The 14,455-nt window shown below is 40.8% G+C and overlaps 1 pseudogene; it reads right to left on the reverse strand.

The window, feature by feature from the left end:
- Positions 1–1,069: 1,069 nt before the first annotated feature.
- LOC144308461 (large ribosomal subunit protein eL31 pseudogene) lies at positions 1,070–1,492 on the reverse strand (annotated as a pseudogene).
- Between the last annotated feature and the right edge of the window lie 12,963 nt (positions 1,493–14,455).

Consider the following 14,455-nt stretch of genomic DNA (forward strand, 5'->3'; position numbering starts at 1 on the left):
TGTCTGAGTTGTTACAGCTGAATTTTATGTCCAGAGCTGTAGCCCTGTCCTAGGATGTGGTTAGTTCCTCTAAAACAAGAGCCAAGCCATCCTTTTGCCCAGCTGTCTTCCATGGCCTGAGTCCTTTCAAAGCCGACATAATGAGTGAGCCCCCTTCTATTTGCTGACAAGTTGACCAAATGCATTTTGTTTAGTGAGCCCAGCGTGAATCCTACTTTGATTTTCCTAAACTCTAATTCCAGTTACCAGCCACAAGACTGGTGAGCCCTCCATATTGTATTAGCTACCTGGCTATTTAGTTTTGTTTTCAACGTCTTCTAAAACATCAGGGTAGATATTTCAAGTAACAAATCTCAAATATTAATCTGTTCTTTCTCTCCCCATCAACCCTTTCCCCAGATCTTGGCTTCAAACCTGTTTTTTTTTTAAATTTAATTCTAGTATCGTTAACATCAAACATAATTGTTAAAGAAAATCTGGTCAGTTTGTCCTGAGACTCTGAACTTGCCTGTTCCTAAATTGTCATGCTTACCTGGGATCTGTTTTTTCAGTGTGAATGGCTTGATGTTCTCCTGGTACCATGCTCCACCTTTCTGTTTCTGGAGCTGGCCCCCAAGCCCAGCCCACTCATGGATAAGGCTTGTCTTCATTCCTCTTTTCTGGGGCCTCATAATCCAGTAAATTCCACTCGCCCTGGTTGGGGTGTCATCAGAAGGCATGACAGTGTTTCACACTGCTGTACCCAGTGAGCAGTTACAATTCCATTCTCAGGAAGGACAAAGGCTTAAATGAGGTTAAGGAGGGTGGGAGCTGCCAACAACTCAATCGGTATGTTTTCTTCTGCTAGTGTAATTTTAATCACATGCTGTGTTTCCTCAGTGCCCAGCCAACCCTGCTCATTAGACAAATTGCTTTTTATAGAAAAAAAATGCTCACTTACTTAGGAGACTACAATGGCATTAAGGAAGTCATTGGAGCCGAGAAAGCAATTGTGTGCATTGTGTAAAGGATGTATGCCCATCACCACAAATGTTATCAGCTTCACATTTTATTTTTATTTTCTGCAGTTTTATACCTTTATTTGACAATCAGCGATTAGTTCTCATCCATATTAACAGTCTGTAGATTTTTGAAAGTGGTGACAGGTATGTAGGTAACCAGCGTGTAGAGCTTGTCTGGTGAATCTTCATCCTCGTTAGTGTCTTCTGGACAACTGCACACAGATATGGCATGGAACATTCATTATTCCTTTGGCTCGGACAGCTTTGTTGAGCCTGGTATCAATGCACACATCTGGAGTTCCCATCTCCTTTGTGGCAAATTTCCGGATCTCTTTGAGTGCCCTAAGGGCACGCTTCTTAAAATCCACTCCATGGATAGGTTTGTGAATGCTGATGGTGTATTTTCTGGTCACTACCTCCTTGATGGCGGGACAGCCCTTCTTCTCACCACCCTTCTTTGCAGGAGCCATTCTGCCAGGCCCTAGTTGGAAAGGAAGTCAGCTTCACATTTCAAAGACATCTCTAGATGTCTTAGGAGACTCATCAGCTCTTCTGTGTATAGGATACACTTATGCCTCCAATCAATTTTGCCTGTGTTCTAAAACCAGGGGATGAAAAAATCCTCTAACTGTAGCCCTAAAGCCTTGTTTTGGCACCATGTGGCTTAATAATATTGAGCTGCATGGAGGCTAAAGTAGCATTCTATTGCTAGAACTTTCAAGAGGTCAAATCTCTTTAGAAAATATTCAAATGGTATAAATTGAAAAATTTTGACAAAGAGCTAGGATTTCACCTGAGTCTAAGGTGGTTTTTGCCAAAAGCCTGGGGGACATATCTGTATGTATGCACATTCCACTCAAATTGTCCCATTTGTCTATCTCTCAAGGTTGGATTTAATGTATATGTCATAATTAAATAGGGTTTTGGTCCTTGTATTTAATAGTTTGAAAATCCAAATTTTAATTTCAGCTGGGACTTGGGTATCACAAAGGAAAAAGGAAAAATTGATGAGTATTGAGAGTACCATATGCAGGCAAGATTCATAATCTGATATTCTACTCCCTTTAGTTGTTTCTGAGGAGAGATTGACCTCTGCCTTTGAGTTATAGGTTGGGGAAAGCCCATGGCTTTAACTGAGGAAGACCTACACTGCCTATGGTTCCTTTCTACATTCAGGGCCTATGGCCTCAGGGTGAGGGATGGAGGCCTTTGGAGGAGAACAGATTTAAGTAATTTTTGACCAAGTAGGTCCAGGACTAGGATGAGGTGAAGGAGGCCCTCATCCTTGGGTGCATAATTTAAGATGGGGCCCAAAACCTCAGTAATCAAGATAGAATGATATTTTAATGCAATATATTGAAGTCCAAATTAGTGCAAAGGAATTCATGGTGAACAATGCATCAAATTCTGAAATAGCCAGTCTTACACTTGCACACTCATGCCTTGTTCATCTCAGCTGATCAAACTCCATTTACATTCAGGGGCAGAGTTTCCTAGTTTGAAGTTCTTAAAATTTTGCATTACAGTGTTATTTATCCTGACACGCCCCTCCTTAAAAGTTGTGCCTCACTCACCTCACCTTAGTCCCAGCCCGGCAACCAAGCAGACAATTTTTTTATACTGCTCTTTGCCATTGGATGGTTAAATTTTATGTTGGTTATTTCTGAAATGCTATGTTAGATTGGGTTAGGTTAGGTTACGATAGTTAAAGCAACAAGTCTTGAGAGTTTAAAAGGAACTGAAAGAGCCTTTTCAAATAACCACTGCAGTTGCAGTTTACATTTTCTTTATGACAAAGTGTGGCAGAAACCCTGAAGACAAGTACAACGTATGTAGCTCTCTAGGTGCATTTTTAACCATTTAAACTATTTCATGGCTATATGTTTATCAAAGCAATTCTAATTGAGATATTATTAGAAAAAAACATCTAAATGTCAAATTTCAAGTAAGTGAGGGAGTCAGCTCATTCCTTGATTCACTCAACTAGGCTGATCAAAACAGACAGAAGCCCCTGCTATGGAAAGTGGTGGTCCAGGTCATACTGTTCCAGCTAGAGCTCAAGCCACACCAGTGACTCATGGTTCATAGCTCCTCAGACAGCAGTGGGGCCATGCACAGCTTCCCAAGCCCTTCCCTTTGAAGGAATGTCACCATAGGGCACTGAGAAGAGCATGGGCCTTCCAAGACCTAGGTGTCCCACACACACCACACTATTGTATAGCTCCAAGACCTTACTAATGCTGTTCCTTCTTCTGGTTTCTTCTATTAGTCATTTTTATCTCAGCTTGAGCTTCAGGTAAAGACGATAGAATAGCCATGTACATCAAATTTCACTCCCTTTCAAAAGCACAGTAAAGGCTTAAACATGTAAACTTGGGACACCTGGGTAGCTCAGCGATTGAGTGTCTGCCTTTGGCTCAGGGTATGATCCTAGTCTGGGGATCAAGTCCTGCATCAGGCTCCCTGTGAGGAGCCTGCTTCTTCCTCTGCCTCTGCCTCTGCCTCTGCCTCTGCCTCTGCCTCTTCCTCTTCCTCTGCCTCTCTCTGTGTCTTTCATGAATGAATAAATAAAATCTTAAAAAAACACATGTAAATTCACAATGACAGGAAGAATGACAAGGGAGATAAGCATAGCAACATTTGAGAAGCTGAAAGATGGACCAGCACTAACTGATTTCCTACACCCAAGGAAGCTGAACACAGGTAGGCAATGGGAGACTGCTGAGAACCAATCCACCTTATATCACAGAATTTTGAATAGGCTCAAGAATAGGCAGCCTCAGCTACCTCTGGAACTGTCATGTGGAGAAGTGATACTCTGGAGAGGGTTAAACAGAGGATCTCTGAACTAGGTGATAGCAGGAACAGTTGAGGACAGTAGTGGCTACCCAAAACAGGGGATTCTGTGAATGTATGCAACCCCAGTCCTGAAAGCAAAGACCCCTACCACCTTTGCCCCTCTTGGTTCCCAGAACACTGGCATCTAAACCCTTATCTTCTCAGGCAGAGGACTGGAAAAAGTAGGATTGGTTGGAGTGTGGTATGTATAAAAGGGGAGGGTGGGTGTGGCCTTTACTCTCTGTGAAGTGAGTTGGCATTAAATCAATCAGGGCGATATCATGAGAGGAAGATGTGTATGTTAAGTTCAGTGGCATTAAGCACATTCACACTGTTGTGCAGTCATCACCACCAGCCATCTCCAGAACTCTTCTCATCTTCCTTAACTGAAATCTGGCCACATTAAACACTAACTGCTCAATCCTCCTTTCCCCAGACCCTGACAACTTTCTGTCTCCGTGAATTCGACTCCTCTAGGTATTCATGTAAGTGGAACCATATAGCATTTGTCTTTTTATGTCTGACTTCTTCACTGAGTATAATGTTTTCAAGGTTCACCCATATTGTAACATATGTCAGCATTTCCTTTCTTATAAAGGCTAGATAATATTCCATTGTATGGATAGACCACATTTGCTTGTCCATTCATCTGTCAATGGATAGTTGGGTTGTATCCACCTTCCAGATATTTTTTTTACGATTTTATTTACTTATTCATGAGGGACACAGAGAGAGAGGCAGAGACATAGGCAGAGGGAGAAGCAGGCTCCCTGCAGGGAGCCCAATGCGGGACTCCATCCCAGGACCTCGGGATCACACCCTGAGCCAAAGGCAGACACTCAGCCCAACCGCTGAGCCACCCAGGCATCCCTACCTCTTCCAGTTATTGTGAACAATGCTGCTTTGATCATGGCTGTGAAAAATATAAAAGTATTCCTTTGTCATGTAGCATTTACACACTGTGATTCCAAGGAAGCCTTAATTATAGCAACAACAACAAAAAGACAAGTCTTTTGGAATCTCCATGTAATCCCAGCATTGCCAAGGATGCAGGAGGCAGCTAGGACGCCAAGGACCTGGTGTTGACTTTTAGCTCCTCCCCTGTGAGTGTACTTTCAGTTCTGTTGCATACCTTTCTAAGTTTCAATTTCCTGTTCTGTAAACTGGGTCCCTCTGCCACCCACTCAGAGGTGCTGAGGTCTCATGGGCTAATACCTGCAAAGCCTTATAAATCCACTGTGACATTCATATGGATGCTACTACTGCCTAAGGGAGGTACCAAAGGAGCCAAGGACAAGAGTAGAGCTGCTGGGCGTGAGTATGGGCAGGTGAGGCCTTAGAAAGAACTGTGGGACTCTTTCTGGGAGTAGGAGCCTGGGGCACAGGGATTTTAGAGGCCTGGGATACAAATTAAGGAAGTTGTGTGCATTGAAATGTCAAAAGCAATCAATTATCTTAATTGCTCCATAGCTAGCTAGTTCCTTTATTTCTTAAATAAAATAACCTGATAAATATGCACTTATGATAATTGGGACCAAAATCCAATAATATACAGAGGATAAATGGAATTAGGGGCCTTACAGAAGGCGCTCTTGCATGACATGGGATGTTTCCCTTTTAGGGCAGAGACTCAGGAAATAAGGGCTTTGCAGCTGAGCTGCCTTTGCCTGTGGTCGGTTGCAGGATGCTGTCATCTAGGAGATGGCCCCTCTCCTTGATGAAGGGTGTGGAGTCAAAGCTATGTGTCTGGAGGGAGTAGGATGCATACTTGGCCATGTCTTGCACTCTTTTCTCTTTTCTTTTCTTCGATTAAAAAAATTAGCTGCTCCTTTACTGCCTAAAGACCGTTGGAAGTTTTGGAAACTGAAATAGGTAAATGAAGCCCAGTTCTCTCATTTCCTTCCCTGGCAGAAGGGAAAGGAAAGGAAGGGTGTTGGCAGAGGCTCTTTATTTCTCGCAAGCAGCCGCCCAGCCCGTTCCTGGTTATACGCTCTCAGTGTGATGATGCCAGCTTCACCAGGTGCCACATGCAGCCTGGGCTCATGGGCCATGTGCCCATGTTCATCACTAGCCTCTGGCTTTCTTGGTGAATTTGGGCAAGTGCTTCCTTCTCAGAGCCTCACTTTCTCTATCTCCCTGGAGGTAGGGGAGCCCCTGCGCTCACACCTGCTGCAACAGCCTCTCACCCTAAGGGGTCTGCAACCTGTTTTCTCCTGTCCTCCTATTTATAATAACCCTGAGGAGTAGGCATGACTATCCCATTTGAAGAGAGGGAAAAGAGAGCTTGGAGGTGTTAGGTCAAAGACAGTATCACCCAAAGGCCTTGTGGCTGCACTGGGATTGGACCATAGAGCTCTGGTCCTCCCCTCCTGGCTTGGGTTCCTCTTGCCTCACTGTGCCTCTTCCCTGAAGAAGAGCATGACAGATAAGGACTGTTGAGGCAGAGCTATAGTGCATGTGTGTTTAAAGAAAAATAAGAAAAGAACTTGTTTTCCTTTCCTCTGCAAAGCCTTCTGTCCAATATGTTAAGTTTCCTTATAGACTCCAAGAATGGATATTCACTCAATGGAAAATGGTCCTGCCTTCTCACATTTACCTTAGATGTGACATCTCTGTGGCCTGCATCTCTGAACCAAGCTTTTCCTTTCCCTGTGAATTAGTGAAAGATTCAAGTCTGCAATCAGTGCTTCCCTCCCCTAGTACACAGAGGAGACAACTGGAAGCCCTGCCACAGGCCTCTACTCAGACTAGCTTCTCATGTCCCCAAGTGTTCTGTGTGGTCCGGTGCCCACAATTATACCTAAGACAGGGAGGTCAGAGCAGTCCTGATGCTTCTAGGATATGCCTCCCAGGCTCCGTCAGTACCTGGAGGCATTGTGCTTTCTGTCTGAGGGACATACATCATCACCAGAACCTTAATTCCATCCTAGTCTAGGAGAGCTCAAGGTTGGACCAGGGTTAATTCGGCCTCAATGTGTGCATGAGTGGGGAGTTACAGTGGGGTATGTAAAGAGAGAGGGGATCCCTCACTGTGCTGTGCTGTGATGAGTGGTTAATTACTTGGTTCATGTACAGCCCTACTCAAGGTCAATTCATTTTGAGATAAATGAGTTTGCAGAGAAGGGCTTCCACCCTAGAAGGTGGACTTTTGTCTAGTCCAGCCATTGCATGATTATGGGGAAGCCATGTTACTGGCCTCAGTTTTTCCACCTGTAAAAATGGGGGCAGGTAGTACCCTAACCACCTCATGGATAGTTAACGATGGTTTAACAATCTACTGATCTAGTGGGTGTGAACTCACTTTGCAACTCCCAGACCTGATTCCAATGTATAGCTTTTCTCTTGGCACCTTGTGTGGTGGCTTGAACTTATCATCCTTGGATTCAATGACAAGGAACTGATTCTCCCAACTCAGGGCCACCTTTCTTTTCAGGTGTCAAGCAGGTTGTTCAATGCCCTATCACTGTTGTGCCTCAATGCTTCAAGAGACTGCCTTAGAGCCCATCTCTTTTGCTTTAGATTCTTGATCTTTCTTTATTGCTTACAAAACTCTAAAGATACCTAATTGTTATTTATCCACTTGTTTTTATATTAAATACACTCTCTGGCACTATTGTCAATCCTTGGGGGCCCTAACATGTCTGTTTCCGAGTCTTCCTCCTGTCTATTTCTAAATGTTAACATCTCTTAGCCCATCTTCTCCCTCCCTTCCCCTCCTTGCTCTTTGCTTTTCTTTAGGGATTTTTGCTTCCTCTATGTAATGATTTCCTTTCATCTTTTCTAGTATATTATTTCTCATCACCCTTTCTAAAATACTTATAATGATTACCTTTATTCTAATTCTTTTCTTGTTAGGGGAAAAGAGACAAAATATTTTTCTTGTACGTTTGATAGGTGGGTGTTTTTCATACCATTTTTATGAACTTTTATTTTTCATGAGTTGTACATACGAGTTCCATATTTCCATACAGTTTTAAAGGTGCATTTCTAATTGCTTTGTACTTTCCCTGGTAACTAAAAACCACAGACTTGAAACTGGAAATTTATGAATGGCACTAGCTCAGGCTCCAACAACAAATCAAGCTTCTCAAATTAGTTTGAAATATGACCTGTTTTGGCATACAGTTGCAGAATGTATGGGTTGCTTTTTCTCTTGTTTTATTTTTAAATAGTTAAAGTAACAAATGCTTATTATAGAGCACTTGAAAAACATGGAAGGATGAGACCAAAAACATCTCTAGTTTCACCTATCAAAAGTAACTATAGTTATTAATACTTTGCATTTCACTTGTGGGTCACTATTTAAAAGAATCCATAACAAATCCACAGGACTGTAAGCTTGGTGGTATAAAAATCATATCTTATTCATCTAAAATACTTCATGGTACAAAAAGAGGACTTCATAAATGTCTGCTGAATAGTAAAGCTTATTTTTTTACAGCTGGCTTTGTAGCTCATGGTGACTGCTCCTGGTATCTTGCACATGTTCACGTTAAGTTCATATAGAGTACCATGTGGGACAGAGTAAAGCACTCTGATAAGGATGATTTCAGAGAGGCCACCCTACCCTCTGCTGCATGGGCTGGGAGAGCATCAGGGCAGCCCCTTCTCTGTGTTCTGCTTTTCACAGCTCACATCAGTGAAAGGTAATCATGACTGTTTGTCTTTGCAAGTAGTGAGGCTGTGAAAGTTGGGATTTTTGTCTGTCTTAGTCACTGCTACCCCCAGTACTTGGTGGAACATAGTAGGCAATTCATAAAGATTTTTTGACTGATAGAATAAATAAATGAATGAGCAAATGAGAAAATAACAGTCCTTGAAATTAAGGAGCTTGCATTGTGGTCAGGAGGATAAGATCAGTTCCTAGATAAACCACAAGGCAAGCTCCTATCTCTTCTCAGTGCTCTTTTAGAATGGTCTGTGAAATAGGCTGTGCAGGCCCCTGCTTTGTTTCTCTAAAACGGAGCTGAGGAAGCTGAAGTTCAGAGATATAACAACACTGATGGCTCTTAGAAAAGGAACTAGTCTGGTTTCTCTGAATCCTGATTCAATGTACTTTCTACAAGACCTCACTGACCACCTTCCAGTTCAGCCAAGTTTTTCTGGATCTAAAACTTTTTGACACAAGTGTGTTTGGTTAGAGGCTAGCATTTGGATGTGATGTCAGACACCTGTTTGTGGATGACCTTATCAGCTGGCCCTGGACTACGACTACCTCAAGGAGGATGAACTCAGGATCCTTGAGCAGATTAGGCAGTTTGGGATCCTATCTTCATGACTTTCAGTCCACTCTGAGCGGAGCCTCCAGTGAACTGGAAATAGTGTTGTTCTTCCTTCTAGGAGTTACTTCAAATATCTGATGAGGGGATAGGTGGATGTATAAATGAATGAACAAAAAATGCATAGGATTTGGAGACTAATTGGATGAATAAAGAGCTATAAACCAAAGACCAACTCTGGGCCTCTGGCCTGGGTAACCGAAGTGAGGTGTCATTAACCATGATAGGAAAAACGAAGACTCAGACATTGGCTGAGTTGAGGCTGGAAAGATCTGCAAGGGCCTACTTGGGGAAGGTGATGTTAACATAAGCAGAATTAAAACATGAAAGGCCCTGAAAGTCAGGTTATAGAGAACTGTGAAGAGTTTCAACAGGAGAGTGATATTATATTGCATTTTGGAATGTTCACTCTGACAACTATATTAAAGTAGGATCTGCAGAGCAAGTGCTGAAGTGAAGAGGATGGAGGAGTAAAAGATGATCCCCAAGTTTCTTGCTTGAGCACCTGAATGGCTGGTGTAGTTATTCATGGATATTGGGAACACAAGAAGGAAGGCAGATTGAAAGGGGGAAATGTTTATTTGAGAGAGAGACAGGGAAGAGAGGGAGAGAGAATGAGCAGGGAGGAGATGGAGAAGCAAGCTCTTTGCTGAGCTGGGAGCCCAATGTGAGGCTCCATCCCAAGACCCTTTGATCATGACTGAGCCACAGTTGGGATTTCATAAAGATAAAAAGCTCCTGCACAGCAAAGGAAACAGTCAACAAAACTAAAAAGAGACCTACAGAATGGGAGAATATATTTGCAAATGACATATCAGATAAAGGGCTAGTATCCAAGATCTATATAGAACTTATCAAACTTAACACTCAAAAAACAAATAATCCAGTCAAAAAATGAGCAGAAGACATGAATAGATATTTCTCCAAAGGAGACATACGAATGGCCAACAGATGCATGAAAAAATGCTCAACATCATTGGGCATCAGAGAAAAACAAATCAAAACCACAATGAGATACCACCTCACACCAGTCAGAATGGCTAAAATTCTCCAACAAATGTTGGACTGTTGGTGGGAATGCAAGGTGGTACAGCCACTCTGGAAAACAGTATGGAGGTTCCTCAAGAAGTTAAAATTAGAGCTACACTATGACCCAGCAATTTCACTACTAAGGATTTACCCCAAAGATATAAATGTAGTGATCCGATGGGACATCTGCACCCCAATGTTCATAGCAGCAATGTCCACAGTAGCCAAACTGTGGAAAGAGCCAAGTTGTCCAACAGATGAATGGATAAAGGAGATGTGGTGTGTGTATGTATATACACACACACACACACACAATGGAATATTACTCAGCCATCAGAAAGGATGAGTACTTACCATTTACTTCAACGTGGATGGAACTGAAGGGTATTGTGCTGACTGAATAAGTCAATCAGAGGAAGACAATTATCATATGGTTTCACTCATATGTGGAATATAAGAAATAGCACAACAGAAGATCACTGGGGAAGGGAGGGAAAACAGAATGGGAAGTCATCAGAGAAGGAGACAAACCATGAGAGGGTCTTAACTATAGGAAACAAACTGAGGGTGGCTGGAGGGGTGGTGGGTGTGGGGGGGGTAAATGGGTGATGGGCATTAAGGAGGGCACATGGTGGGATGAGCACTGGATGTTATACATAACTGATGAATTATTGAACACTACATCTGAAATTAATGATGTACCATCTGTTGGCTACTTGAATTTAAATTTAAAAAAAGAGAGGGGAAAATGTTGAGTTCAATTTGGGACATGTTGAGTCTAGGAAGTCTATGCTATATCCAAGCAGAGATTCCAGGAAGTGATGGGATCTATAGGTCTGGATCTCAATATGGAGGTTTTGAATGGAGTTTTATATAGATTCAGTGTATAGTTAGAGTCATTGATGCCATGCAATGCTAGGTCTCCCATAATCAAGGAAGAAAGAGTCAACAGCACCCCAGGAGAAAAATATTTGGAAAGAAGTGTAAGGACTTCTAAAGGAGACTGATAAGAAGTTGGAGGAAAACCAGGAATATGGTTTTATGAAGACAAAGGAGGAAAGAGTTGTTTCAAGAATAAGGAAGTTGTCAAGAACATTAAATGCCACAAAAATTAAAGCCTGCAATGTGTCCATTTGACTTTTTTAGTTGGGAACTATAAATGAGAGTTACGTTAGCAGAATAATAAGGGACAGCCTTGTTACAATGGGTTGGAAAGTGAATAATGAAAACACACAATTAAAAAATATAATTTAAAATATGCCATTTATAGTAGCAACATAAATTATAGGGTGCTTAGATAATAAGTCTATGAGAGTATATGCAAGATACTTAGATAAAATTGTTGTAGATAAAATTCTACAATATTGTTTAAAGAACCATAAAAGATGACCTAAGTAATGGGGAAAAAGATACACTAGGCTCGTGGATGTAAAACTCAGTATCATAAAGATGACAATTCTCCAGATTACTCTATATATTCAATGCACTTTCAATTTTTTTATGGTACATGAGGAGCTAATTTTAAAAATTCATACAGAAGAGCAAAGGGCCCAAAATAAACAACAAAATGCTGAAGAATAAAATAAGGTGGGAGATTTTCCTACCAGATATCAAGGCTTATTATAAGTTTACGTGACAATGTGATATTAGGGATAGACAGATCAATGAGACCATATAATGAGCTCAAATACAAATCCACACATGTATGAGAACTTGATATACGATAGAGATAGAGCTACAAGTCATTGGGGATATGAATAACTATTTAATAAATGATATTGGGAAAATTGATTATGCACATTAAAGCTAATGCGAGTATAAAGGTATATATCTGTACCTCAAACCAAGTGCAAAAATAAATCTTGGTGAACTAGAGTCATAAATATGAAAAGCAAATTTTAAATTTTTATGAGAAAATATAGGTGAATATCATTAGTGGCCTCAAATTTAGGAACGGATTCCCAATCAAATAAAAAAACATGGGGATCCCTGGGTGGCGCAGCGGTTTGGCGCCTGCCTTTGGCCCAGGGCGCGATCCTGGAGACCCGGGATCGAATCCCACGTCGGGCTCCCGGTGCATGGAGCCTGCTTCTCCCTCTGCCTGTGTCTCTGCCCCTCTCTCTCTCTCTCTCTCTCTCTCTCTCTGTGTGTGTGTGACTATCATAAATAAATAAAAATTATAAAAAAAAAACAAATAAAAAAACATAAACCATAAAAGAAATGATTGATCATTTTTTACCATCTTAAAAATATGATAAACTACTCAACTAAAGGCATCATAAACAGAATGAAAAGCCACAGGAGGAAGAAAATATGTATTATGTATATATAACTTGTAAATATTAATATCCAGAATTAATAAAGAACTCATAATATCAATAAGAAAATGATAAATAACTGAAAAAGGATAATTAATATTAACAGGAATTTACCAATAGTAGAAACTTAATGGCTACTGAACTTATAGAAATATGGCCAACCTTACTAGTAATCCAAGAAATACAAAGTATCTCAAAGAGATGGAGAAACAGAAATTCTCATAAACAGCTGGTAAGAGCAGAAACTAGTACCACCTAGGAAGGCAATGCAGCAATAGCTGGTAGAGTTGAAAACAAACACATTGCAATTCCAGGTCTAAGAAAGAAATATCCTAGAAAAACACTTGTTCACAGTGCTCAAGACGTGTACATAAATTTTCATTGCAATGTTTCATGGCAAAATATTGGAAAGAAGAAACAGAGGAATGGATCAATACATTGAGACGTATTCATAAAACAATTAAAATGAATGAACAATAGGCTGCATGTGTCAACATGAAAAATCACAAGAACATAAACACTGACTGAAGAACATAACCTTTGCAAAGGCTAGAGTATATTGCCATTTACATAAAGTTTAAAAGCACACAACAGAATATTATATATATGTAATATTATGGTAAAATTAGATATGTAATATATTGGTAAAATTAGAAAAACATACATGGGAACAGTGAAAAACAGATCTTAATTTTCATACCACAAAAGGAAATGATAGCTATAATTGTGTGATATGATACAGGTGCTAACTATCTACAATGGCAACCATAATACAACATAGAAATGCATCATATCAAAATATTGTACACCTTTTTAAAAATTTTTCTTTTTTTAAGTTTTTTTTTAATAATAAATTTTTTATTGGTGTTCAATTTGCCAACATACAGAATAACACTCAGGGCTTATCCCGTCAAGTGCCCCCCCAGTGCCCGTCACCCAGTCACCTCCACCCCCACCCTCCTCCCCTTCCACCACCCCTAGTTCATTTCCCAGAGTTAGGAGTCTTTATGTTCTGTCTCCCTTTCTGATATTTCCTACCCATTTCTTCTCCCTTCCCTTCTATTCCCTTTCACTATTATTTATATTCCCCAAATGAATGAGAAGATATAATGTTTGTCCTTCTCTGATTGACTCATTTCACTCAGTATAATACCCTCCAGTTCCATCCACTTTGAAGAAAATGGTGGGTATTTGTCGTTTCTAATGGCTGAGTAATATTCCATTGTATACATAAACCACATCTTCTTTATCCATTCATCTTTCAATGGACACCGAGGCTCCTTCCACAGTTCGGCTATTGTGGACATTGCTGCTATAAACATCGAGGTGCAGGTGTCCCGGCGTTTCATTGCATCTGAATCTTTGGGGTAAATCCCCAACAGTGCAATTGCTGGGTCCTAGGGCAGGTCTATTTTTAACTCTTTGAGGAACCTCCACACAGTTTTCCAGAGTGGCTGCACCAGTTCACATTCCCACCAACAGGGCAAGAGGGTTCCCTTTTCTCCGCATCCTCTCCAACATTTTATTAATTTTCCTTGTTAATTTTCCCCATTCTCACTGGTGTGAGGTGGGATCTCATTGTGGTTTTGATTTGTATTTCCCTGATGGCAAGTGATGCAGAGCATTTTCTCATGTGCGTGTTGGCCATGTCTATGTCTTCCTCTGTGAGATTTCTCTTCATGTGTTTTGCCCATTTCATGATTGGATTGTTTGTTTCTTTGCTGTTGAGTTTAATAAGTTCTTTATAGATCTTGGAAACTAGCCCTTTATCTGATAGGTCATTTGCAAATATCTTCTCCCATTCTGTAGGTTGTCTTTGAGTTTTGTTGACTGTATCCTTTGCTGTGCAAAAGCTTCTTATCTTGATGAAGTCCCAATAGTTCATTTTTGCTTTTGTTTCTTTTGCCTTCGTGGATATATCTTGTAAGAAGTTACTGTGGCCGAGTTCAAAAAGGGTGTTGTTGCCTGTGTTCTCCTCTAGGATTTTTAT

This window comes from Canis aureus, chromosome X (assembly GCF_053574225.1).
Source record: "Canis aureus isolate CA01 chromosome X, VMU_Caureus_v.1.0, whole genome shotgun sequence".
Lineage (NCBI taxonomy): Eukaryota > Metazoa > Chordata > Mammalia > Carnivora > Canidae > Canis > Canis aureus.